Source organism: Mya arenaria, chromosome 16, assembly GCF_026914265.1.
Source record: "Mya arenaria isolate MELC-2E11 chromosome 16, ASM2691426v1".
In the NCBI taxonomy this organism is placed as follows: domain Eukaryota; kingdom Metazoa; phylum Mollusca; class Bivalvia; order Myida; family Myidae; genus Mya; species Mya arenaria.
Window position 1 is genome coordinate 23,677,363 of NC_069137.1, and position 26,808 is coordinate 23,704,170.

The 26,808-nt window shown below is 34.6% G+C and overlaps 2 protein-coding genes across 3 annotated transcripts in view; one reads left to right on the forward strand and one right to left on the reverse strand.

The window, feature by feature from the left end:
• The window catches only part of LOC128221043 (uncharacterized), a 48,811-nt gene extending 43,655 nt beyond the window's left edge, over positions 1 to 5,156 (reverse strand). The window contains exon 1 of the mRNA XM_052929453.1: positions 5,064 to 5,156. The gene's annotated coding sequence lies outside the window, so the exon portion shown is untranslated. The remainder of the gene's footprint in view (positions 1 to 5,063) is intronic.
• The window catches only part of LOC128221045 (uncharacterized), a 405,331-nt gene that overhangs the window by 315,290 nt on the left and 63,233 nt on the right, over positions 1 to 26,808 (forward strand). The gene's annotated exons all lie outside the window — the stretch shown is intronic.

The following is a 26,808-nucleotide window of genomic DNA, read 5'->3' on the forward strand; positions in this document are numbered from 1 at the left end:
CACACGACTGCAGTGACAAAGCCCCGCCATAAGCTCAACGAGAGATACACAACGTCACTCGACTACCGTTACAAACCTAACTAAAATTTCAATGAGAGAAATACAGTGTCACAAGACTGTATTAACAAAGCCCTACAAAGAGCTCAACGTGAGACACACAGCGAGCGTCACACGACTGCAGTGACAAAGCCCTTCCAAGAGCTCAGCGTGAGACAAACAGAGTCACACAACTACCGTGAAAAAGCCCTACCAAGAGCTCAACGAAATACACACAGCGTCACTCGACTGCGGTGACAAAGCCCTACCAACAGCCCAACGAGAGAGACATACAGCGTCACAGGACTACAGTGACAAAATCCTACCAACAGCTAAACGAGAGACATACAGCGTCACAAGACTTAAGTGACAAAGCCCAACCATAAGCTTAACGAGAGACATACAGTGTCTCAAGACTTAAGTGACAAAGCCCCACCATAAGCTTAACGAGAGACATACAGCGTCACAAGACTGAAGTGACAAAGCCCCTACATACGCTTAACGAGAGACATACAGTGTCAAATGACTACATCGACAAAGCCCTACCAACAACTTAACGAGAGAAATACAGCGTCACAAGATTACAGTGACACAGCCCTACCAACAGCTCAACGAGATGCATACATTGCTACAGGACATCAGTGACAAAGCCCTACCATAAGCTTAATGAGATGCATACATTGTCACAAGACTACAGTGACAAAGTCCTATCAACAGCTTAATGAGATGCATACATTGTCACAAGACTACAGTGACAAAGCCCTACCTTCAGCTCAACGAGAGACATACAGCGTCACAAGACTACAGTGACAAAGCCCTACCAACAGCTCAACGAGATGCATACATTGTTACAGGACTTCAGTGACAAAGCCCTACCAAGAGCTCAACGTAAGACACACACAGCGTCGCACGACTGCAGTGACAAAGTCCTGCCAAGAGCTCAACGTGAGACTCAAAGCGCCACAAGACTGCAGTGGCAAAGCCCTGCCTAGAATTCAACGTTAGACATACAGCGTCATACGACTGCAGTGCAGTACGATGTAGAAATTCCAATATTGACCTATGAAAAGCGGGGAAATACCTTCTGTTTCTAAAAATAGCAACATCCGGTACAGGCCGAATATGTCCGGTCTCCGTCGCGATCTGTTACGGCGAGTGGCGATGAGAGACATACGGCATCACACGACTAAATAGTGTAATGCTTAAAGTATATTCATGAGAAAAACATCACCGAATTTCCGAAAACTACGATGCAGAAATTCAAATTATTGACCTATGAATAGCGTCACAGTTGTAGGCAGTTTGTATTTCGCTCACTTCTGTTCCGTTTTTGTTGTAGATGAAACTATTCAGTGTTAGAGCGAAAGGCTACAAACACTTTTATTAACACTCTGCATATTAAACACTTCAATAGATTGTCATCTATTAGTTTATTTGTTACTAACTAACGGATTAATTGGTATATATCAATATGTAAAGTACAGTCAAACCTTTTCGGCTCGAACTCCAAGGGACCAACACAAATACCTCGAGCCTCAGAAAATTCGACCCTTACGGAATTGTTTTCCATCAGTTTTATCAGTCCTTTACATGTAGTTCGAGCGAACATGAAATTCGAGCCAGGCGAGTTCGAGTTAACCGGATTCGATTGTACAGTTGTAAAAAATTATCCTTGCAAACGTCATCAGGATCCATATTAAACATGGACAATATAATCATTAAATATTAACTTTTCAGATATACAGAGTTTAAATGTTTGTAGAACTATTGTACATGAACAATACATGAATACTTTACCTTGATGCCGAAGTAAACTTATTGTTATTGTTGCATTCGAGCTTAAAATAATGGCAAATGTACGAAATATATTCAGATATTTCAATTTTGCGTGCTCATGTTACACTATATCAACTTATTTTAAACATATTTATAGAGTTGAATCAAAAGATGATATCATTTATTGATTAAAGGGAGAGTAATCATTTACCGAAGGTTTACGGAAAATATGCATAAGATAACAAAGATCGTTCCTCTTACATGTAATACAATTTAAGCGACACAAATTTATTTACTTTGATAATATTATAATATCTAAGTTTCAATGCGCTGTTTACATTAAACAGTTTAAATTACTGAGGTCATTTCTGCGTTCATATGTTTCACGACACCATTTTATCTTTAACAGATTTGTATGATTTCATTTTAACGCAGCAAATTTAAATGATTAAAGGGAGAATAATGATTAACAAAAGGTTTACATTGCAAACATATTTGTTGGGTTTCATCCTAACATAATATAATTTGATGATTAAAGGGAGAATAATCATTTACCGAAGGTTTACAGAAAATTTGCATAAGATAACAAAAGTCGTTCCTCTTAGATGTTATGAAATTTAAGCGGAACAACTCAATTCACTTTGATACTTTATAATCATAAATGTTTTATGCGCTGTTTACATAAAACAGTTTAAATGACTGAGGTCAATTCTGCGTTCATACGGTTCAGGACACCAGTTTATCTTGAACAGATTTGTAGGGTTTCATTGTAACGCAGCAAAATTAACTGATTAAAGGAGAATAATGATTAACAAAAGGTTTGCATTACAAACATAGCATAATATCCATTATTGATTAAAGGGAGAATAATCATTTACTAAAGGTTTACGGAAAATATGCATAAGATAACAAAAGTCGTTCCTCTTAGACGTTATTAAATTTAGGCGGAACAACTTAATTTACTTTGATACCTATATGATTTTAGTTTTTTTTTAATTGCGGTGTTTACATAAAACAATTCAATTTACTGAGGTCACTTTGCGTTCACAAGCTTCACGACACCAGAATTTTTACACATTTGAAGGGTTTCATTGTAACAAATTAAATGATTAAAGGGAGAATAGTGATTAACAAAATGTTTACATTACAAAAAACTATGTATCAGATAACAAAAATCGTTCTGTTTAGATGTAATGGTATTTAAGCGAAACGACTTAAAGTGCTGTGATTCTTTCTTTCTTTACCTGTGGTTTTGTATGGTTTGTTTACATTATACAATTGCAGATGTTCGAAAAGAGAAAAAAGTATTTTCTACAGTGTGTGTTAAGGTCGATGTACAGCCCACAACTCGTTCCTCAATACTGGCTCAATTTGGGGTAGCAATCGTCACTTTTTCTGTACTGTGTTACCTTTTCCAAATTACTCAGGTAATATGAATCAGGATCTTTTACATGCATTCCCTCTTAGTAAAGCAGAAGAAATATTGTGTCGGGTTTTGTAGTATTCCACTACTTCTTCTATAAAATAGCCAGAACCTTCGTCTTTATTAAAAGACATAATCTAGGTACGGTGTAGGCAATATTCCAAATAGTATTAGCCATAACCGGACCTGGTTCTATAATTAGGGCCCATGCGCAGAATTCCGAATTTTGGTAACGTCTTAAATCTAGTAGGTCAACCTTGTTCACCATATATATTGCCACTGGCCCGAACGGAACTGGTCGAGCATCTCTAGGTAGCGCGCATGGCCATTTTCACAGACAGTTTACTCCTTGAGGTTTGAGTAAAAACAAAATATTGGTGATACTTGTGTTTCCTTCTATTTATCCACTTAGTCGATGTTAAAGTAAACCCACAAATAATTCAGCATGTAACTTGTTGGAAAAATCCATTTAATTTGTTTAAAAGCAATGCTACAAATCCAATTTCACAAATGTTTACCAAATGTTCAAGGCTTAAACTGATAGATTGCAAACTGCTAATTAATTTCTGGGCGCCTGGCGGAAAAGAAGTATACTTTTCCATGTTTTTGCATTTTTTTATATTTCTTTCTTTGATAGTTTCTTCAATTACATAACGCGATTCCTCTCGAATAGTGAGCACGATAATATTGACTAACGTTTGTTTACAGTTAATATTGCTTACTTTGTGTGCAACTACAATACATTGTACTGTCAAATGAGAATGTTGACGTACAAATCTACAATAAAGGTGATCGTAAATGATCTTTTTCAGTCAATGCCATAGGTTGAATGTTTTTAGGGCGTTCTTCATGTAATCTTGTTTTTCTTGGCAAACGTTTAACGTTTCGTACTGTATTTAAAGCACGCGAATTCGGCAAAGTTAATGAAAGTTACAGGCAATGTGTTTTCGACATCTCCAAATTTCAGAATACTGTTCCAAAGTTTAGGTAATTCATCTTACTTTGACTTTTTAATACGTTTTGACGCATATATCAATGTGAACGATAGGGGTAGACGCATTTATTGCGGAAGGATGACCTGGTTTTGTGTAAAAACGTAATTTCATTTTAAATACAGCATATTCAGGTAATACATGTACCCTTTCTATTTGGTGATCTTTTTATAGACATATCCGGCTTCAGTTGATCAAATTTGTCCATTTCGGAGATTAAGACTGTTGAGGGAATACCTGTTATATTCAGTTCGTGTTCCTTAAAGGGGTAAGTATTCCCAAACATCTGTAGAATCTTCATAGGATACATTTGCTAAATATTATTTCTAATATTGAAAACGGATGAATTTCGTTTTTTTAATTAAAATTAGGTAGTCGGATGTTATTGGTGGCTTGCGGTGGTATATATTAAAATGTATCTCATGTTTTAAAAACCATTTAGCATAAACTCTTCAAAACTTTGTCATTATTCGCTGTAACGTTTCATTAAAATCATTTCCATTGTAGGTATCTTAATTCAACAACGAGTATATTATGCTTCTAGTTTGAGGTGGTGATGAGGTATTATCTCCGTCTGAAGTGCTTTATTTTTTGCACACGCAAGTATCACTTATTGGGTTGTGGAGATACTCTTGAGTACAAATAATATCGGGCAAGTATTCAGTAAATGTGATTATGTCTGCTGTATCATTCACAACTCTATCATAATATATACATTTCTTCCAAATGATAATTGTGGTGTTGTTGTTGATGATTGATCATTGTTAAAACGGTTTTTGGCATCATATTGGTTAAGTTTGTGTGAGACAACCACACAGCTTAACAAATCTACTTACGTAGTTGGGCAGTGATTACATCGGGTATTCGCTCCATGAACTTATTTGAAGTGTCGAACTGAAAATAATTCCTTCTGAATTGATGTTAATGGCACATATAACATTATCTCGATAAGTATGTGATAACTAAGAGTCGATGCCGTGTTTGGTTGTTTTTAAACTATTGATCACAAACATTAAACTTATGTTCTGTCTTTCACTCGTTCGGCTCATTCAACTATGTCTTCTTGAGCGCTAAAATATCCATATGTCATAATTTAGACTGTACTCTGTACGACCATCCACATGTTTAAATACAGCATTATCCGCATAACTGAAGTTCATGGAGTCTGAAAAGTTCTCCGTGTTGATGGAAAAAACGTCAATGCACAATAAAGGAAACCAGAGTTGTGCCAATATATGACCCAAATATCGTCTATCATTGACAAAATTCTCTATCGCTTTAGGTAATGACCTTGCGGTTGTGATGAAGTGTTAAAACTCAATTTTAAAGCTCACCTTGACAAACCTGTGTGGCGTAGATTTTACCTTGAGTTTCCCACGCCAGCTCTTGCTTTTTATTTTTGGCAGAAAGCTCATTTAATGTACATGCAAACTTTTCTTCTGACAGTGCGGTGTCAAATTTGTAACAGAATTAAGCTTTGTCGAGAATATTTTTCAAATATGTTCCAGTTGTATTGATGTTTTTCATTGTAGGCACTGATGTTCGGTGATATCTCAACATTTTCTGCATTTTTTTCTGTCGATCTATTTTGCAGATCTAATAATTTGATAAATCGTTCGCAGCAGCATTCTGAGTAATTTTATCAGACATTCAATTTCCTTAGTCACATGTTTTAGAATAACAATAACATGTTAATGCATTGTAAGTATTGTTGTCCTTATTTCGAAAGTCACTCTCTTTGCGATTCGTGTCCGAATGATACTTTATTAGCGTCGTAATTTCCTTTTTTCATCTTTATTAAGCGTTAATCTTGAATGATTCGGATAACAAAACCTGCCCCACTGCTTATAGTGGATGATATGTGATACTTTGCACTAATGTCAATTGCTGTTTTCTAGTCGTTGTATGTAATATGAAGTTGAGACGGGTTTTTAATAAAAGCGTTTACACCGATGAGTACTTACATCAATGAGAATGGATTTGTTTCTTTTGCTGCGTTTCATAGGCGTCCACAAAAACATTTGTGTCTGTAGAATCTTATGACGCGAAAATCTTTAAAGTTGATGTTCATTAATCCTGTTTTTTAATACAATGAAGAAGTTTGCTTAAATTGAGAGACTTCTGAAGTAATAAAACAGAATATAATATAAATTGTGTAAGGTAAAACAAACATAATTATCCAGATAAAGACTGTTTTGTGAACAAATTGAGCCCATTTGTATCGCTTTATGCAACACTCATGCGATATTTTATTTGTTGTCGACGATTCTTAATGTCAATTGGTGGTTTGTTATTCATCTTAAAACAATATGGATTTCCAAAAGAAATCTGCCACGCACCATTTTGATGAACAATTTGCACTGGGCATTGTTATGTAAAAATCTCACTTCTATACTTCCAGCCAGAATGTAAATTGAATTACCAGTCATGACTTGATATGATACCACAGAATGGAATCGTTAAAACCTCAAAATTTAACTTTTTATTATAAGTGTGCAGAAACAACTTATATTTTAAAAAATGTATAAAATATTGACAAAAACAACTGTTTACAGTTATATATGCAATACAAATGAAGTAAATACAACATTTTTGTAAACCAATACACAATTAATTATGATGAAAAAATAATCGTTTATACTTATTAAAAATAAGTCAACATGTGCATACAGTTCAGTCCACATAAGACGCGTTGCTTGCTTTATATAATATTTTTTTCCAAATAATTTGCGCTCTCAATATATCTGAACGTTTTAATTATTGTAATAACATAAGACATGCTACACATTCAGAAAATGACGCTTACAACTCAAAGAGGATACTTGTCTGGATATGGAGCCATGATTTATGAAAAATAGAATAAATTCAGTGGGATAATTTCGTTCTCAAAGTATATACAACAGTTTAAAAACGTTTGCTATTAAATTTATATTGAGATGAAATTAATTTAAACTGGTGTCGATCAATCTTGTGAATACATTTGCAACAATTGTACAAAACGTGTTTTTTACGGGCGCATGAAAACATACAATTAGAAAGCATACATATGCAACTGCAACTGTCGCCGGGGACACAATACCACGATGTTGTATTGATTGCTTGAGACGCATTTTTAATTACAGAACAGAACACAAGTTTATTTCACGCATATATACATCAATGAAGAAGACTATGTATTAAACGTATGACTTTCTATTTATGAACAGCTTGGAATATTATATTTTTTGCGAGAACATTAGCTCCGCAGTGCTGTCCTTTTAATTTACAACTGAAGTGCTTAAGGCATAGAGGTGACATGTGTGTAAACGACTCAATAGCTCGTTCGTACGATTGCTAACATAACTCTTCAAAATAGGTTACCCAAAGTGTCGAATATTTAATCCTGTCTGTAGACACTTGTTCGCTTTATCGAATGGATTAATCGTTATGACGAAAGTGTTAATTCCTTAAAACCATACATTTTTTTAATGTTGAGTACATTATGCCAATGTGATCTTACTATATGCTAGTCCGCCCGGTTAGCTCAGTCGGTAGAGCGTTGGACTGTTAATCGGACAACCCGGGTTGGTTTCCCGGGCGGACCAGGTCACTTCTGTTGTGATTGGTTATGAAATCCTTTCTACGACCATTCGCACTGTACCACTGCCCCTGGCATGTACAGAAGTTGTCAGTTCCTTGCAGAAGTGAAGGCACCTAGTACTGGTTCACCGCCCAGGATAGGTGTGCGGTGGTTGAACTGTCACTCTTGGACCCTTTAATGTGCTCAAGCCGGGACCCGGAATATAAACTACTAACACCACCACTATATGCCAAAGTTTCATCCGTAGACACTTTGTTCAATATGTTGTCGATTGCTTTCTATTGTATGGAATAATGAACAGAACCATGTCGTTGTAATTTAACAGTCACCAAAGCAACTGTTGTAGTTTGTCGGATCATTTGGCAAGGTTGTTCAGGTCGTGTGAGGTTGCTCCATCGGGCAATGTAACCTTGCGCTTTTATAAATGTATGAAATAGAATGACGTTATTGGTCAATTAAATGTTTGATTCAAACTGGTCAATTGTCTTAAGATTATTGTTTATTCAGTAAAATAACAAATAAATACATTATTTATATTTTCTGATTAGGTTCATCAAATGCAATCCAAGTAAATTCCATTTCCCATCCGTAGACCACATAAAATGTAGGAACATTTCTCAATAACATACATTGTTATGCCTTTTATGGTAGGTAGGTGTTTATAATGCAATGAACATAACCAAAGCTTGAAATCCTCAGAAGAAAAAAGGTCCATAATTTACATAATATGCAAAATAGTTATCTGATTTGATAAATTAAGGACTTGGAATGATTGGCAGTAATTGTATAACGTTTAAATGCAATATGTCAAGTAATTGCTAATACATTGATTGACGGATGTGTACATGCAAAACGTTAACAATAATTTCGGAGTTTAGACATGAGGGGTTATAATTGTCATGATATATACATAATAGTGTTATCTAATTAAATCACTTCAAACGGTGGGTTAGTTTGAAACCAGTGTAAGAAGTTTCAATGCAATACACCAGTAAGTGCTGGGACATTGACTTATGCACGCTTTCATGATTTCAAACTTATTTAATATACAACGATTTACATTAAGATATTAAAACAATGGTGCTAAAACAGAAAGGGCATCCATGAATATGCATGCAGTCTGTTGCAATGACCAATCATCGGACTGGTAACTCACAGCGAGTTACATTGAAAGCCGGTTAAGAACAAAATGTTAATTTTCGTTAAACTTAATTAGTTGAAACATTTCAGTAAAAAAAAATTAACGTACTAGGCATTATAAGTTAAACAAAACTAATGTTAAAGCACACTCCTTTATCAATGAATTGGAAAAATCCATAAAATAAAATATATCCTATGCAAATCGTCAACATTTGTACAACTTTATATTAAGATTTCCAATGCATAGTCACAGAACGAACAAGCCATAGATACACGTTTTAACAGATGATGCGTATATCTGTATATATTCCGCATTCACATAATAAGCTTCATAACGTTTCTGTAAAAGGTATTAAGTAATGGTTTATATGGTCAGTTGTTCATGTCAGAAAAACAATTTGGTAGCATAGGTGTTAAACTGCAGACAAATTATTATTTATTATAGTTTATAAAACACACAGAACCATATCAAATACAATCACACTAAAAATTGCTAACTCATATCCCTGCTACTTCTTTCTTCTTACTATTAAAGCTTAAACAATCATCCTTGATTGTAGAATTAAAATATTCGCTGGTTTGCAAATACCGTTTAACTTTCATACTCTGTCTTTGGTTCCACATTACACTCAAATAGTAAACAATACACAGACTGAGGGCTGTTTTTCTGCCTCTCCAGCAATCCCCACAAGGAACGCCCAGTCATTGTCACTTCTCGTAGTTGAACATTGCAGATGGAGGCTGGTAGGTGAAGAACGTGATCACCGAGGTCTATACTGGACTCGCTCAAGCCTTCAATGTTCTTTATGTCATGTTTTCTAAATACACTCCAATGGAAATCTTCTGACAAATGTATGATGAGCCTGCTTGTTCCTAGTGACAATGTGTTTAAATTAGTCAGCAGAGGAAGAGTCTGACAGAATAGACCAACGTTGGTAATGGTTTCTAAAGTCATGTATTTCAAATTCACTGATCGATATGTTAATGACTGCAAAATACTGCATTCAACAGTTTTCGAAACATCATATAAATGCAATGACTCTAAATTATTTGTATGGACCGCAATATCCGTTGTTTTAGATCCATCTATCGATAAGGTTTGGAGATTGTTGCACGCGGAAAGGTTATATTGTCCAGCCACGTCATCTATCCAAACATAGGTCAGAGTGTCCTTGGAGCCATTGATCACCTCCTGGATTTTCGCCTGGCTTATATCGGACGAGACCTTGATACAACGTATCTTGGACTTGTTCATTGATAGCAAGTCACTGACTATTTCGATTTCTGTAGAACCTAAATCAAAGCTGGTGAGCGACAACTGAATACATAATACTTTACTAGCTTAAGCCTCCTTACAACCCGATACAATGGTTTTCTGGATGTAATAAGCCATGTGAAACTTTTACTTTTGGATATGTTATCCGATATCATGGCAGACATCTCATTTGCTAACTTAAAGTTCAGACCGCACATGAAAATGAAAATCTGTGAAATATCCGACATATCATCCTCCTTCTCATAAAAATGTGGAACTACTCTTGTTAACTCTTTTGGGTGGTAGGATATGTATATTACAGCGCAAATTTCCTGAACCGTTTTGTGGATGAACGAGTTGCTCGATGACTTTCTAATCCAAGACGCTGCTTTTGATTCTTGCAAGATTCCCGACTTCAGCACAGACACGAGATTATCGTGCTTTAAATTGTCAACTTTCTTAAACACCAAGGATGATGTTTAGTCGCTCGAAAATAATGTCGTAAAAGCAAGTTCTGCCATCTCCGTTACAATGCTGTAGTACTTGTGTACATATTCTGTATCCTTGAAACATCGTAAGAATTGAACATTTTTCTGCGAAAATATTGGCACAGGGAGAGCTTTTCGCCGAAACACCATTTCAATAGTGTATGCGTATATGTCACATAGAGAAGAAGACTCTCGATGTATTTCCTCAAACCACAAACAAACCAGCAACATTGATATAACAGGTACCGATAAAAGACGTGTGAGTGTCATTCTATCAACAAACTTGACGAAATCTAGCAATGTTTTCTTTACTGTAACTGTTTCATTAAGAATGTCCAATACTTTCTTAGTCAGTAATTCAGTATCTGAAGTTCCCTTTCCATATACGTGTCTATTTCCGTGTCTTTAACGCGTTGTTGTGACATTCTCCAGGGTCGTGAAGTAATCAACACTGTTGCATCTTTGGTAGTCTCCAAGTAAGGGATCACTTGTTCTTCGTTTGGACAGCTGCATTTTTTTATCATTTGGATGAGTCCATTCATCCTGCCCATCGGCTATGATCATGCACTTGTTTTTGGACAGGATACTTTGCATAGTCAGGTATGCAGCGTTCCTCTGATCTTGTGGGTAAATTATGTTGATAAGCTGATCTCGTATCATGTATGTGAGGTCACAGAGGTCGCAGCTATCTCTAAGAGTGAGGTGAAATAAAAAGACAATGTTTTTACCGAAAGTTTCATCTTGGAATTGGTCATCCTGCTTTATATCAGGATTGAAAATATGTTTAAGACAGATGTGAAATAGAAATAACTTTTTAAACTCAAAGGACGTAAACGAGTTTTCAGGTAAATGATCTTTGTTAGGTTCGTTAAACATATTCGATAATGAGAACTGATTGGCCCATTTCAATGCACACATTGCGGCACCGGTGGACTTTCCTATCCCGGCCTCGCCAACTAAGAACACGTTTTCCCGAAAATCACCCCTTTAATAGAACAATTGCCTGTAAGCCGTCACGGGTGTTCCTTTTTCTTTTTTAACCGCACCTACTTTACTCGGGTCTTTCTCTACGATCTTTGGAGGGACGTAAAACTTGTCCAGTTTCTCGTTCTTGTCGGACAGCAGGGGAGATATGGGCGCGCTGTTGAGTTCTTTCTGGTAGTGCTTGGCAAGCCGTTGTCGTAGATCTGAGAGGAGTACACGCGTGTTAAGATTTAACGTTAGATTGGTTATATTTACTATCTGATCACAATTTTCCGACTACAATGAAACCCAAAATTTAGTGAACTTATGTTTTCTGTTATCAAGAGCTCTGCCGCAGCGAACAATAACGCTTGTCTGTTTTGTATAATCTATCAGAAGACAAACCGGTATTTCAACTATTACCTTATCAAATCTTCTCATAAATGAGCGTATATTCTTTTATTTAGAATACCATCGAGTAAATGTAAGGCCAAAAAGGACACAAATTGATGACGTCAGGGTGTGGGTCGGCTTTATCCTTGCAAATGATTTTTGACACCTTAACTTAATTAAGACATTATAACTCTTTGCAAATCATTCAAGTGTTATTGGTTATGGTGTTCTAGATAATGACATATTCTTGTTATTTTCACACTCTAGTTAAATTACTGCTAAGAGTTATGAAACCCAATCAACGATTTTACTTACAGAAATAAAATTATTGATGTTGAAATGGACTTTATAAGAACATATTTGTATTGTATTAGTTTTTCTTTGTCTGTCTTTAAATTTTCACCATAGACGCATTGGTGCCTTTCTTTCCAGCAAAATTATCCCGACAGGCTGCACAACGTAAGCTCCTTTTTTCGAATACGGCTTTAAAAACACATTTAATTTACAGGTCAATAAAAGAACAATTTAAGGTTTTACTAATTATGTATTCGGATTTATTTGATTGTAGCTAAGATGGAGACTATGGATGGATACGAACTTACCCTCCATGATGTGTTTCCTTTCGTAGTTACCTCTGTCATCGATACTTTGTTTGACCTCAATTCTGACCTCTATCATGCAATAATGATGAAATAAGGCAAGGCATAAGAGGCCATTTAATACGTTAATTTGTACCTACTATTACAATGTATAACACTCATAAACTATGTTGCAGCAGTCAATGCCGCTGATCAAAAGTTTCGTGATTCCTCCATATATAAATAAGACCTGAGTGTATGCCCTATGAAAGCATTGCATGTTTCGTCAGAGATGCAATTTAGATTCAATTGAAAATGAAAATAAAAAGATTACTAATTGGCTGTTTCGGTGTCGAAATTGCCAATACATGCAAACGAAAAAAACGAAACATAAAAATAACAATGATATAATCAACACAGTTAAAACTTTATTTCCATAACTCGATATGTTTTGCAATTCGCTATACCCCAATAACTTCGGTTAACACACAGCATAACCATTTTATCAAATACTGAAGGCCGAGTCTTTAACCTCGTATAAACGGTGACGATAATGGATAATTTTCAAAAACAAAAAAAAACAATATCCACGACGTAACACACTCAATACTTTCCTCATGGAACAAATTGTTAATGCTTAATAGCTTACGATCAAGGCAGCTTTTTTGGACACGTATTTTAACCATTCTTGAAATATTGACGTAAGTGATAAGTATAGTAGAGCGGAGATTACCATCGACTCTAAATCCTTTCAATTCCTTTTGCAGTCTATCAAACAACAGGCCCTCGATCTCTTTGATATATTTGTCGACGTCAAAGTTTGTCTGAAGCCATTTCTGTAAGGTTTTTGTCATAATGGCCGGTGTCATTTCAATCTTGGTTTTGATCTGAAATATTGCAACTATTAAGCTATGCAGAAACAGAACTAAAAATGTCAACGTGCTCTTATTTTAGATATCTTAAAAAACAATTAAAATGGTCTAAAATTAAAGATTTTATTCAAAATTATTTCGAGGTGACGCCAGTACATGAAAGTAATGCAAACAATAAATGAAAAAAAATAAGTACAACTTCTTACATTTCTTATGATATCAGCGCCTTGCTGAGCAAATGTATCATGAACGAGTTCTTGTTGGTCCTGTAGAATGGTAACCATATTGTCAAGGCAGTCGTCTGCTGTTTGTACGTCAAGCTCATAGTGGGCGTCATGCAGGGTCTTGTTCCTTATGTCTCGCACCTAATATGTATATAAATATAATTGTATAATATATAAGTTAATATATTGTTCATGTTTTATAAACTTTATCGTTATGAGCGTCTTTTTTATAAAAATGATATGTACACATGGATATCAGAAATGATAGAATGGAATACATGTTGGTATATATACACGTACAAAATGTGTTAGGATTATATTAAGTATGCTTAGCTTCTTCAAATCGCTGAATATGTGTAATGTTTTGTTTGATAAACGAATTGTTTATGCAGATGCTTAAAAGTCCTGAAGAATCCATCTCACTCGACCTTCTATTGACAAGTAGGCGGGTGAACTAAGATAACAATTGGCCACCTCCCAACGTGTGGATCCTGCTATTTCGTAGAGTCAGTATTTGTCAACAATGGATTGTTTCGAACATGATAGTTTTGTATCTCTTTGTTCATTTCATCACAGAAATGGCCAGGCCTGAATTGGGATTTTCCAATCACTTTAGTCCTGCCATTTTGTCATTTACTGTTAACCTGACATTGGTTACATGTCTGATTATTACACTTTGTATTTACATTGTTCATGAACGTTTGGTACTGTTGTTTGCCTTTTGTATCTACGTAACATTGAAGTCCTTCTCTCACGTACAGGAGTCCCCAGAACGCTCTTAGCCAGTTTTCGTGTCTTGTCTCAAAACTCTCAGCCATTCTTTATAATTCTGAAATTGATTATTTTACAAAGCTTCTGCAAGTATGTAGTTGCTTAACGCCGCTTTCGTCATGGTTAAATATTATGTTTTAAAACTCAACAGATGAAAAATTTATAGCATGTTAGTTTTATTTGGTGGATTACAAGAGACACTATAAGGCGATAGGGCTATAATATTATAGCCCCATTCCGATGTAAAAGAAAAACTTATATGTAAAACAAATAGAAACGTAACTTTACCAGAATAAGGTGAGACATAAATGGCATAAATAACATTTTGGATTGAGTATGCAGTTGTGAACTTTTGAAGGATCATCTTTCATTAGATTTGAAATAGCATATCTTATATCATTCATGACGAACTACGTACAATAACTGAAGTTTGGTTAAATTTACGTCACTATGATATAGGTTTGGGATATTGAGGTTACGCCGAATTATGCTAATAGTAAGAGAATAGGAGTTACCCAGCGTTTTTTGTCATGGTACCTTAAAAAATCAGCATGCGAGTTGCATAAATGGGTCTGCGACGCACCAGCTGATCTAACACTCAACTAACAAATGTACATGTCAATTTTAGAGAAAGAGGAATTGAGGAATCGAATCAGAACAATGCCTTGTGCCATTGTATTTAAATAAAAAGTTGATGCAAAAGGTTAAGAAAGAGGAATTGAGCCTGCGCTTCATCTAGTTCTCTGATACTAAAAACACAAACGAACATGCGAGTTGTAGGGAAGGAAGGGAGGATAAGTTAAGACTCCGCTTCGTCTTGTTTTCTGGTACTCACATAACACATAAACATACCTTGTTTATTTAGACCCCAGTCATTTCTCGATACATCAACAAATATGCACAGGAAGTACAGAACCGTCGCGCATTGTGAAATCTATCAGTCGGGATTTTAGCCACCCACCAATAGAATACGTCAAAACGTCAGGTGAGCTATGCAGCAGTCATGTGTAGCCACGCCCCCAGATCCTGGAGTATACCGATGATAGCAGGGGAAATAGGCCGTGTTTTTGCATTCCAGGATGCTCCAAAGTGCCGAGTGAATGTGGTGGTTTTCTTTTCTCGCCGAAAATAGCGGGCAATGGCCTTTTACTAGGGTGTCTCCGAGTTGCTGTGACATTATGCGGGGATCTTACAAGCGGTTTGTTTCCGCAGGGCGAAGATTTTACCTGGGATTTGCTGGAACGAGAGTAAAGGTCCCCGCTATTACTCGGACCTCGGGGCCGTGTTTACAATTATTGTGTACACTATTTTCATGTTGTATATGTAATTCGCTGTTCTATTTCGTATCTGCATCAAATAACATTTCTAATGGCTAATGCATTGGTCAAAAGCCATTGCTGAATAATAGTATACAGGCATTTCAAAGTTTGGAATATATGTTTGTATATTATAAGTGTCACAAACGCTAAAGCATACGATATAATGTTGTCATGAATACCCGTTTAATCTTCAGACTCATGGCAACTCCATTGAGATGACTTGCCATATTTAAATTTAATCTTTTTCAATAGCTACTACAATCCTACAATCTCCATTAAGCAGATAACAGAATCCAAAACTTTCAATTAAGAAGCGACAACAAAAGCAAAGTTTCATTTTAAACATTAATATTATATAAAATGATTTATTTAGAACTCATGAATGCTTAATGGATAATATAAAAGCATTTGCACTAAACACTTAGAGTGTAGGCTGGATCTGCCGACTGACTCGCTAAGACTACTTATCTAAGCATTGGATTATCATAGCAAAAAACAGCCTACATTTTCAGCAAATGAAATGGCAGATAAGCAATCATTAATTACATGGATTAATCGTTCATAATTTCATCATTTGCAGGTGTTTAAAGGTACACCTACTGCCTGCCACTTATCTAAAACACAGTTTGCGTGAGATTGCATTCTAAAACTATTAGATGACCTAAATTAAAATATTATTGCTTAAGATTTGGCGGAGTGAGCGTAGCATCATTAAGATCTTACTTCATGTCATCGAACTAATATGTATAGCTGTTTTTGTCAACAACATTAGTATATTATAACAGGAGTTTCCTCGGGAAAAAACACATCGGACTCCACATTCTAGGTGAGAGTTGACAAAAACAGTCCATTCATGTGTTGCCCTAGATGTTCATCTAGAAAACATTGTTTTAAGGACCAATACCGTGTACGTTGTAAACGATGTACAAGTAAGCATAACGATTGCAGATCGAGAGCATTTCGAGAGTTTGCCGCAAGACATGCGCAATTCCTTATATACGTATGCACGAACGTCTACACGATTCAATTTTTCAGGCGGTATTTTCCAAGACTCGACCATCCATGACCTTGACATGGGATCATAAGTAGTCGACCGACAGCATATAACAGTATAACAATAATGTTACCATTGAGACGCAACGACAGCTTAACATAAGTAACACCCACAGTTGTTTTGTTTGCTATCGCTTAAAAGAGATCAGTTAACAACACTAACACACATTTATTATATGTCGTGAAACATTCGGAATATGGTGTTGTGTTATCATACCTTTTAGTTTTATCGTATTTAAAATCTGACTATATTGTAAAATTAAATTCGGAAGAGATTAATTTGTATCTAACTATATATGTTTACATTTGGGCATATCACTATTACGGAATGTGACGATGTCAAATAATGTTGATCTTCATTGGTTGTTCGATCATGGAAATTTGCATATTTCATATCGCAAAACAGTAGTCACATATACATGTGAACCGTATTGGTTGTTGCGGGGATCCTTTTAGCCCCTATACAATATTTCCCCCATCTATTCTTTAAGTACTTTGTGCAGCTCTCCGTAGAAAACAAGGGAGCTAACCACGTGGTTAGCAGTTCAAACCAAGGGATGTTTATATCGGCCCCTGAGGCCAACTTCATGCGCAGGTACCCGGAGGCGTACGCCAACGAGCTGGTACACTTCATTGACGTACTAGAAGCTAACGATAGTCCATCGACGACTAAATTTCATCAGTAATTGATCATTGTCTTCAAAGTATTTGTTTCAAAAATATTTTGTACATACATTTTGAATTATACTGGACATGATCGCATCCAATATTTAACTTAAGAGGGGAAGCGAAAATGAGGCTTGATGTTGTTTTTTTGTTGTTTGTTGTGGCGGGGGATCATCTCCAAAGAGAGTTTGGCAATTTTAGTTTAAAATGAAGCAATCTTATGCATTCATATATTTTGGTTTAGACATAAAACTTCATTAGGTCCATTATAGCCTCTCCTTAATCCGCTTGTGTTGTATACTGGAAACTACATTTGAAAATTATACAGTAAAAACTACAAGTTTGTAACGTTTTAATATAGCTTTTAATAATTGAAAAAGTATTTTGTTCGATCCCCTTAAGGAAAGAAGGTGAAATACGAACAAAAAACAGAGCTTACATTGTGTAACTCGACGTCATATAATATAGTAGAGTGTAACCTAAGCAAGTGTTATGTAACCAGTAATTAATACTTTATTTCATTTTTCAAGAAAAGAAGAATTTCGTGTCACATGATAACATAATGCACAAGCAATCTTTTGTACAGTTTGATTCACAAATATATATAAGCAGGGTGTATACTATAAAAGTGGTGTGTAACTTTTATCACATAGTTCCTTCCCCTGTTTCAGAAAAGGATGAGTACAGGCCATGCGTGTGGCTGACCTATGTTATGAGTCACTGAGGACGAAAACAGCCGTACCGTACACGGATAAATATCTTTGAATTAGGATTTCATGTATCGAAGATGCTTATAGAACATACAATTTACGAATATTAAAAATACATCCTACATTTTCGTCCAATTATAATGCAGATAGGCAATAATTAAGTACTAGGCTTAAGCATTAAGGGTTTAAATTTTCGCAGTTGTTTTAGATTCGTCAACTGCCACTCATCCGATACACACTCCCTGACAATGTGCCAGCCAATGTGGTTATATTAAAATACAGTTAGATTACTTGAAATAACATTTAAATGGTTAAGAAGAACACGTTCACTGCGCCCACTCTGCCAATTTTTAATTATTAAAATATGACTTCAGGTCATCTAACTTTTTCATGGCTGCATTATATCATGAAAACTTGAATACACAATAGCTATTACAAGGCAAGACCAATACCCGAACAAAACGCATTACCATAGCTGGATGTACATCCATTGGTATTTTGGACCATCTTAGTTATGTATATATACATATTGTTTGAAACCGCATCGGCATCCGGACAGCATTCTCAGTATCAAGATAAATATTGTGTACAGTTATGGTAGCGTTCAACGCCAATACCTTATAAATTTGTACACCGCGTGTTATTATATTAAAAGGCCATGTTCTTTATGTTCCAACCCTTTTACACACCGAAAACTTTAAAGTGACACTCTTATTCAAAATCAATACATACAGATGTATAACAAACATAAATTTTAAGCAATAAACCTTCAGCTTCTTACTATTTGATGCATTTATTGAAAATATTAATTACTGATAACAGGAACCCTATATTTAAAAACGCACAGATATTAAATGATTGGTGAGCGCTTAAAGATTTCATGTGATAAACTATCGTCACATAATGTAAACATGTCGTGATTTCTACATCTTTCTTTCAAATTAAACTCGGAATACTTTATAAGAATAATTGTTTTCGACATTCATTAATCTTTTTTGTTAAAGTAAAACACTTTTTTTTATTGTGATAAATTTTGTTATAAACTTAGGAGTGAAAATCTCAACTTTAAGAACTACTTAAAGAAACTAATGTAGTAACTTCCCATTGATCAAAACTAAACACGACACTTTGAACGAGAAAATGTTGCCAGAGATAATGATTTGAAATTTAAAATGAGTAGCATAAGTTTAAATTTATATATATATATATATATATATATATATATAACTTATATTTGGAATAAATGGTAAATTTTGAAGCTGATTTCTCGAACATTTGCTTTCATACAAAAGAAAATATCGACAGAGACAAATGCTCGAACACAAAGACGATGTTACATGTACAACTTCGGTCAAATATATTTTTGAAATATATGCGATTGTAATACGAACCTCCAGTATAATCCATTCACAATAATTGACAGATTAACTGACCCCACCCAGGACGTCTCAAGTTTTTTCCACAACATTGCATGGTCTTCACTCTTTAAAAGACCTGGATAACAGCCTGTATTTAAGCGAATCAGACTGGTGGGGGATAACTGAATGCCAATGTATCATAAAACAAATTATAACTAGAAAACATGTTTTTATTCAATGTTTATCCGCATACATATTACTTGCTTACACTTTCGGCCTTTAAAATGTTCCGTCAATAAATGGTGGCGTAGTAATTTGGTCATGTTGTAATGCCCTGTTTAATTGAAAAGGTCTTCGTGCATTTACTTTACTACAGCGAACGATTTCAGCTATAATTATTTGTGTTAGGGGCGTCCCATGGGTAACCGCGCTGAATACGATATATTCAATATAGAGTGTATATAGAAATATAAATCAAAATACTGATTTAACTCCGAAATAAACATAAGAGAATCAATCATTTTGATTTCAGTGTAAGATCGAATTTTATTTCACTCGTATTATTCGCCTTTCGTGAAAATATGATTTTCTATGACACTCTTGAAATAAAATACAATTCTACACTGAAATCAACAAATATCCTCTATATAGCATTAATCTATTTAAATTGGTCAACACAATTATCAGTCCGAATCTATTTAAACAAATTCATTAGCAAAAATAATTGCTTAACCAGCAATAGTCTAGCAAGTCGTTTGATTACTTGTCATGTTGTATTAATTATGATAAAGATTTATATGAAACAATTTTAAAAAGAAATCTTTATAGGAAAACTAGTTCTAGCTTCCATAACTTTAATGTTGATATTTTGTTTGATGTTTACTACACATTAAAGTTATTGCGTAACCCCCATACCAAAGTCAACCAAAATCAACTGAGTATGATGATGCAATTGAATGACTTTGCAATCGCATGACCATGATGACGTCGATGGATTCTTTATTTAGCATCGGCTTCACATTGTTCATTTAGTTGAAACCAATTGCGGTAAGGTTGAAAATACATTTTACTAAGTAAAAGCAATTAATTTATTCCAAATTTGATATCAGTTATATTTCTTATTACTCGAAATATAAAAATAACAGCAAAAAAAATAAAAATTTGTGAGGTCAAATGTAGGTCACGTGGGTATTTTCTGAAATCTTGTTATCGCGTGATTAAATATGAACACAACTATGACCGAGTTAAGGAATGCTTAAAATCAGTATTATTATATAGATATATCAACTATCTATAACGCGTTTTTTTTGTTTTAAAAATGTGTTTGTGAACTATAATTTACTTCATTTACCTGAGGATATAGTTATTTCGTCTGTACAATGCATAAAAGTGAAATAACAGCGTGACATAAAAATGTCACAAATTCTAGTTCGGTTTGGATACGGCCTTCTCTTCAGCGAACACGTCCCAAAAGGTAATATATAACGTGTTCGCTGAAGTTATTTAGCTATAGGAAAACGTGATATTTAATCTTGATTTCGTGGGAAACATTTTTAATGACGTTCGGAACTTAATGTGCTTAAATTGAAAATAACGTCATGAACCCAAAGCAAATTATGACCATCAATATCGGATATCATAATGATGTCACGATTTAAAAGAAAGAGCTTAGTTTTTTTTTGCTATTTCTTCTGCCGAACTGGATATCATATTAACATGTACTCTACTCATAAACAATATAACAATAATCGCATGTTACTGTTGGTTTAAATTATTCCGACTTCTACATTTCTTCAATGAATGTAGCGCAAGAAATAGCAGTGCTTTGTGGTAAACGGTTCATTACAAGAGCAGGTAAAACAGGTAGGTAATTTTTTACTATTTTTACTTGAAAAACATGTGATAAAAAGATTCTGACGCTCGTCATCATATAATTTACTGTTTTACTCAACTTGTACAGGAAATATGTTCGTGAGCTTGCCAAAGGCTCACTGATCTAGACATTTACTGAACTCGTTGAATTGACTGTGTATTATATAACGTCTCCTTTGAGATCTTTTGAGATCCTCTATTTCTTTTCTTAGCCACATCTAAAACGGGGGATTTTCATCATTGAGATCTGGGAATATAATTCTACAAAAGTATGCAAACCGGCACATTCTCTGACACTGCACATTTCCATAAAGAGTGAAACCTCTGTGATTTCTGTATTGTTCGAATACTATAAGGCATTTGTAGGATGCAATACGATGACAATCATCAGCTCATCCGCTTGATGATCTTAAGACACAGGTTTGATTCTCAATGTTTACAATGCCATTATATAACAAAATGAAAATATGAGAAGGTTTAATCTTCACATTTGCCTTCAGGCGAAACCCTTGCATGTTTTCCTTCATGTACTTTATATTGACAGTTCCTAGAACATGAAACATATTATCAGGTTTATTTATGTTTACTGTACTTTTTACTTTCTTCCTTGTATCTATTTTCCTTAAGTATGTACATATATAAAATACACGCAACAGGAATATGCAATATTTTTAACTTTGTATGTGGTTGCCCCTGTATATCAAAATGCTCAAGGTGAGCTACTGTGATCAGTATATTCGTTGTCCGTTGTGCGTAGTCTATCATCAAGTATTGACACCACGCCGATTGCAAAAAGGCTCGCATACCATATCATGTGACACCTTGGTAAGCTCCGACAAATATGCAGAAGCAGACGATGAGGATGAGAGTCAAAAGTCAATTAAGATAAAAAAAAATCCAATCCTCAATAACATCTACAAATTTCGCTAGTTCGCTTAACCTTGATCTTCACAGAAAAAAAATAGCATTGACTTCCCTTTATGTGCGTCCCATTTCCTCATGATTGTTCTTTATACTCCACCTAGAGAGAACGATGTTTCAATGACCTTCCTTGTTCACCAACTATTCATAATTTACTTTTCGGTGACAAAACAAGGTCATATTTCCCTGTTTACAGAGGTTTATATTAGGTTAAAGGAGATTCGATGCTTGATCGGGTCTGTTTGGATAATGTTCGGTGTCGGGGGCAGTGCGTCATGCATGAGACGATAAACCTTCTATATAGCTACATGTGTTAGAAGTGATAACAGTATATAAGCAAATGTATCACACATCTTATTTCTATCTTGAACGGATTTGAATATAATTATATGTTTATTGAGCTAAATTACAATTAGGAAAGGAATTTACATAAGTTTTAAGTAACTTGTTTTCAAATCTTTATCATTTGTATTAAAATTCAATGTATATGAAATTTTGAAATAAATACTGTTTAAACTAAAAGTGTATAACAGTACTGTTGATAAGAGCAGATTGTCGGAGTTCATGGCGGGGAGCAATCGGCAACTGATAAGCCCCGCCTTATCGTGACGCTGATTAGCCAGGTGGGTATCGATTGGACAGTTTGACTAACAGGTCGTTTCACGATTATTGCTTTAAACAGCAGATCATCCTTAACCGCATAGACAATTTTGATGAAACTTAAAAAGGGAGATGTTTCTTGGGTGGTGCCCTTTAAAAATTCTAAAAAAATGTAATGCAGCATTCTTGTTTGCAACCGAAAGGAAACACACTTTACAAATACTCTCGACGAAAAAAGTAAGGCCTAGAGCTAAACTATTTGGTGATAATATTGTCTAGTGGTGCTCAACCAAGTATTTCTATAAGGCCAACATATAAATGGTATGCATGGAAGAACTAGTTTCTGACCGTTTGACATACTTTATCATTTTTAAAGTTACATCAATGGACTTGGACAATATGTACCGTTTGGAAAACAAATATCAATGTTGTCCATGGATTACCTTGATAGTGACCTTTTGACTTACTTGTCCACTTTTGAAGTTTCTGCAATGAAATGTTGACCTTATTTTGAAAACAATTTTCAATGTTGTCCATGGATGACCACGGCTAAGGCATACTCTCTTATTTTTGAAGCTACAATTATAACAATTTGGACCATGTGTATAGTTTAAAGAACAACTTTATGTGTGGTGCTTGGATGGCCTTGATTCTCACCTATTTTTTAAATCTACTGCAAAAATTTTGGACCATGATACAGTTGTGCAAACAAGTATCAAAATCGATAGGTGACCTTTATATCTACTTTCTATTTTTCAAAGTTACAGCAACGAAGAACAGATTGCTCAAAATGTGCTCAGTGGTTCAAAATTGGCGAAGCTCCGAGGGTCATTTGTGTTACGATTGGTCCCTTTCGAAAAAGCAAAGACTGATGATGATGATGATGGTGATGATGATGATGATGATAATGATGATGATGATGATGATGATAAAGTTGTTGTTTATTCGATTCGATGGATTCATGCAAGTGGTTATTCAAACTTTCAAACCATAAACATTTATTCATTGCTTTAAATCATAGCACAAAATGTTAGGGACGTTTTGAACTGTATTTTTAAAATGAGGCAGTTTTGACTGGAAATTCAAATGAGATTGCCATTTAACGAAACGATCGGCAATCATATTAAAATTTGATACCTACGTTTCCGATATATTTTTTGTCTCATAATGCGCGCTGATTACATTAATGTTCATTTAAAGTCTGAAAAAGCATCAACAAAACAAAACATAAGTAAAATTGCAGTTCTTTTTCTATCTTTACTTCAACCATAATCGTGGCTTCAATCGAACTTTACATGGCCGAATTGTCGATCTCATTCGGAGGCAAAAACCGCTTTATTTCAATATTTGTGCTTATTTATTTGTTTTCTACCAATTAAATAATTTAAAACGATATTAAAATAATAGGTAGTCGCCAGACATAAAAGAAACGAGTAGGAGTGAGTATTTTAATCCCATGGTCATTGCGGCACAGCATATTTGTGTAAGTGCTGTCAATAATTGAACAATATCTAATAAAAGCACATTTTTCTTCTGGAAATTTAACGCATCTGCTCAATTATATGCTCGATTTTCCAACGTGGTAATCGAATTTCCTAAAATCTTCTGTGAATGCAAAAACAAGCTTTAAAATGGTCGGCAACGTATTCCATATAGATAACTGCTAAGTATTATATTATATACACAATGTACCAAGATAAACAAACAATTTCACTCTTCGCTGAATCGAATTCACAGCAAATTAGTGTCCCGAAGAAAAGCCTCTGTCAACAGTTTTAGGATTGGCGCCATACTTCTTATGATACATCTTTCACTTTTACTTAACATATGTCTGAAAACAAAAAACAGCTAATTAGGTTTATTCTTAAAACGTAATAAAGGGTATCAACTTTCAAATACGTAAATATTAACAATTGTACTTCGTCTCCTTCTATGATTACAAAATTTGCATGATTGGAAGAATATCTGCCATTTACGAAAAGTGTTGTTTACAAATTTATATAGTTTGCATAGTTTCAATAGTTTATTTGAGTTTCATCAATACACCTTACAACAACATAATAGATATAGCTTTTTTTTAAAAAGGAAGTATTGCCACTCATTATATGAGTTATAGGAGACTATAGCACTAAACATACTTTAAATATATACACAAGATTCAGGATCGAAATATGTTCAACACACAGTATTGCACATATGTATTGGATAAAAAAATAAGACTAAAGAGTTATAAGAAGCCTAGTAAGCATCTATACAAAATGAATTTACAGTGACTTAAGAGATGCTCAAGTTTTTAAATAAAATAAACACATTATTTAATATCTAAAGCATGAAAACAAGTCATCTTTACAACAGGTTATTTCTAGTTTTAAGAATCATAATACAGGTTTTGGCACTGACTTTAAGCATATCTTGATTGGACAGTACAAATATCAATTTGTTTTGATCGCATAGACTAACATAGTTGTTATCAACTTCACAAGCTTTTGTATCAAACTATCTCTTACAGACTGATAAGCATTACAATAAAACAAAACATGTATTTCATTCTTAACTGTAGTTTTACAAATTGGACATAGGCGTTCATTTTTCTGGAACATTTTCGTATCTGCCAGTTTCTAGTCTTAATGGGGCAACCCCACATCTGATCTATGTTTAATGGGTTATTGTGTCTTAACATAGTTTTTTAACACATATACTTGTTCTCACAGGTTGTGAGTTTGTTACGCCCTCTTCCTCTAGGACCAACATCTCTATTAATATTTTCTTTCCACACTGATACAAACTTTTGCATTGATAATGATAGCACCTTATTACAGAAGTATTTGGAGGATGAGGTATTGCAGTTCACTAGCATAGGTGACAAACGAATATTATTTATATGATTTTTAAAAACAAACTGCCAAAGTGAACCACTACTATAGCAAAAGTCAAATATTTTATGATTGATTATATTGTTATCCATTTTAGCTATCCTATGCTATTGCGGGGCAACAGACTTCCATTGTTTCACCAGTGGTAGGTACCAAGCAAATTCACCGTATAGAGCATTATTGGGCGTATACCGACCAGTGCCAAGAAAGAAACGCATAGCTCTAGTTTCAACAGAGTTAATGCATGAGTAGGATTTGTATGAAGCCAAAATGGCCCTTTAAATGGTGATTGCCAATTTGTATTGGACATGATCGCATCAATATTTAACGTAAGAGGGGAAGCAAACATGAGGCTTGGATGTTGTATTTCGTTGTTTTGTGGGGGCGGGGAAAGAGATCATCCCCATATATATAGAGTGTGACAATTTTAGTTTAAAATAAAGCAATCATATGTATTCATATATTTTGGTATAGACAAAAAACTTCATTTGGTCCATTATAGCCTGTCCTTAATCCGCTAGTGTTGTATACTGGAAACTACATTTGAAAATTGCACAGTATAAACTACAAGTTTTAACATAGCTTTAAATAGTGATTGTCAATATGTTATAATTTATACTTATTGGTATCATATGTGATAAAAAAGAGTTTCCTTAATATTAGTCTGTACTAGCAAAACTGACAATTGTTTATAATTTGCCTTCCCTTATAATTTGTATTAAAAATATTTTCACGCGAACAAACCTTTAAGTCAATTGATAACACAATGCACTTAACCAAAACTTAGTTATTGCATGTGTTGTATATATTAAAATTCGTGTAATTTATGCATTTTATATGACATTGGCTTGGTCAAAATGGGTTGGGCAAACTGACCCCCCATTCCCCTATCCCCTCGAACTTTGTGTAATCATTTTTGTTGTATAACTGTTAATTCTATCATAT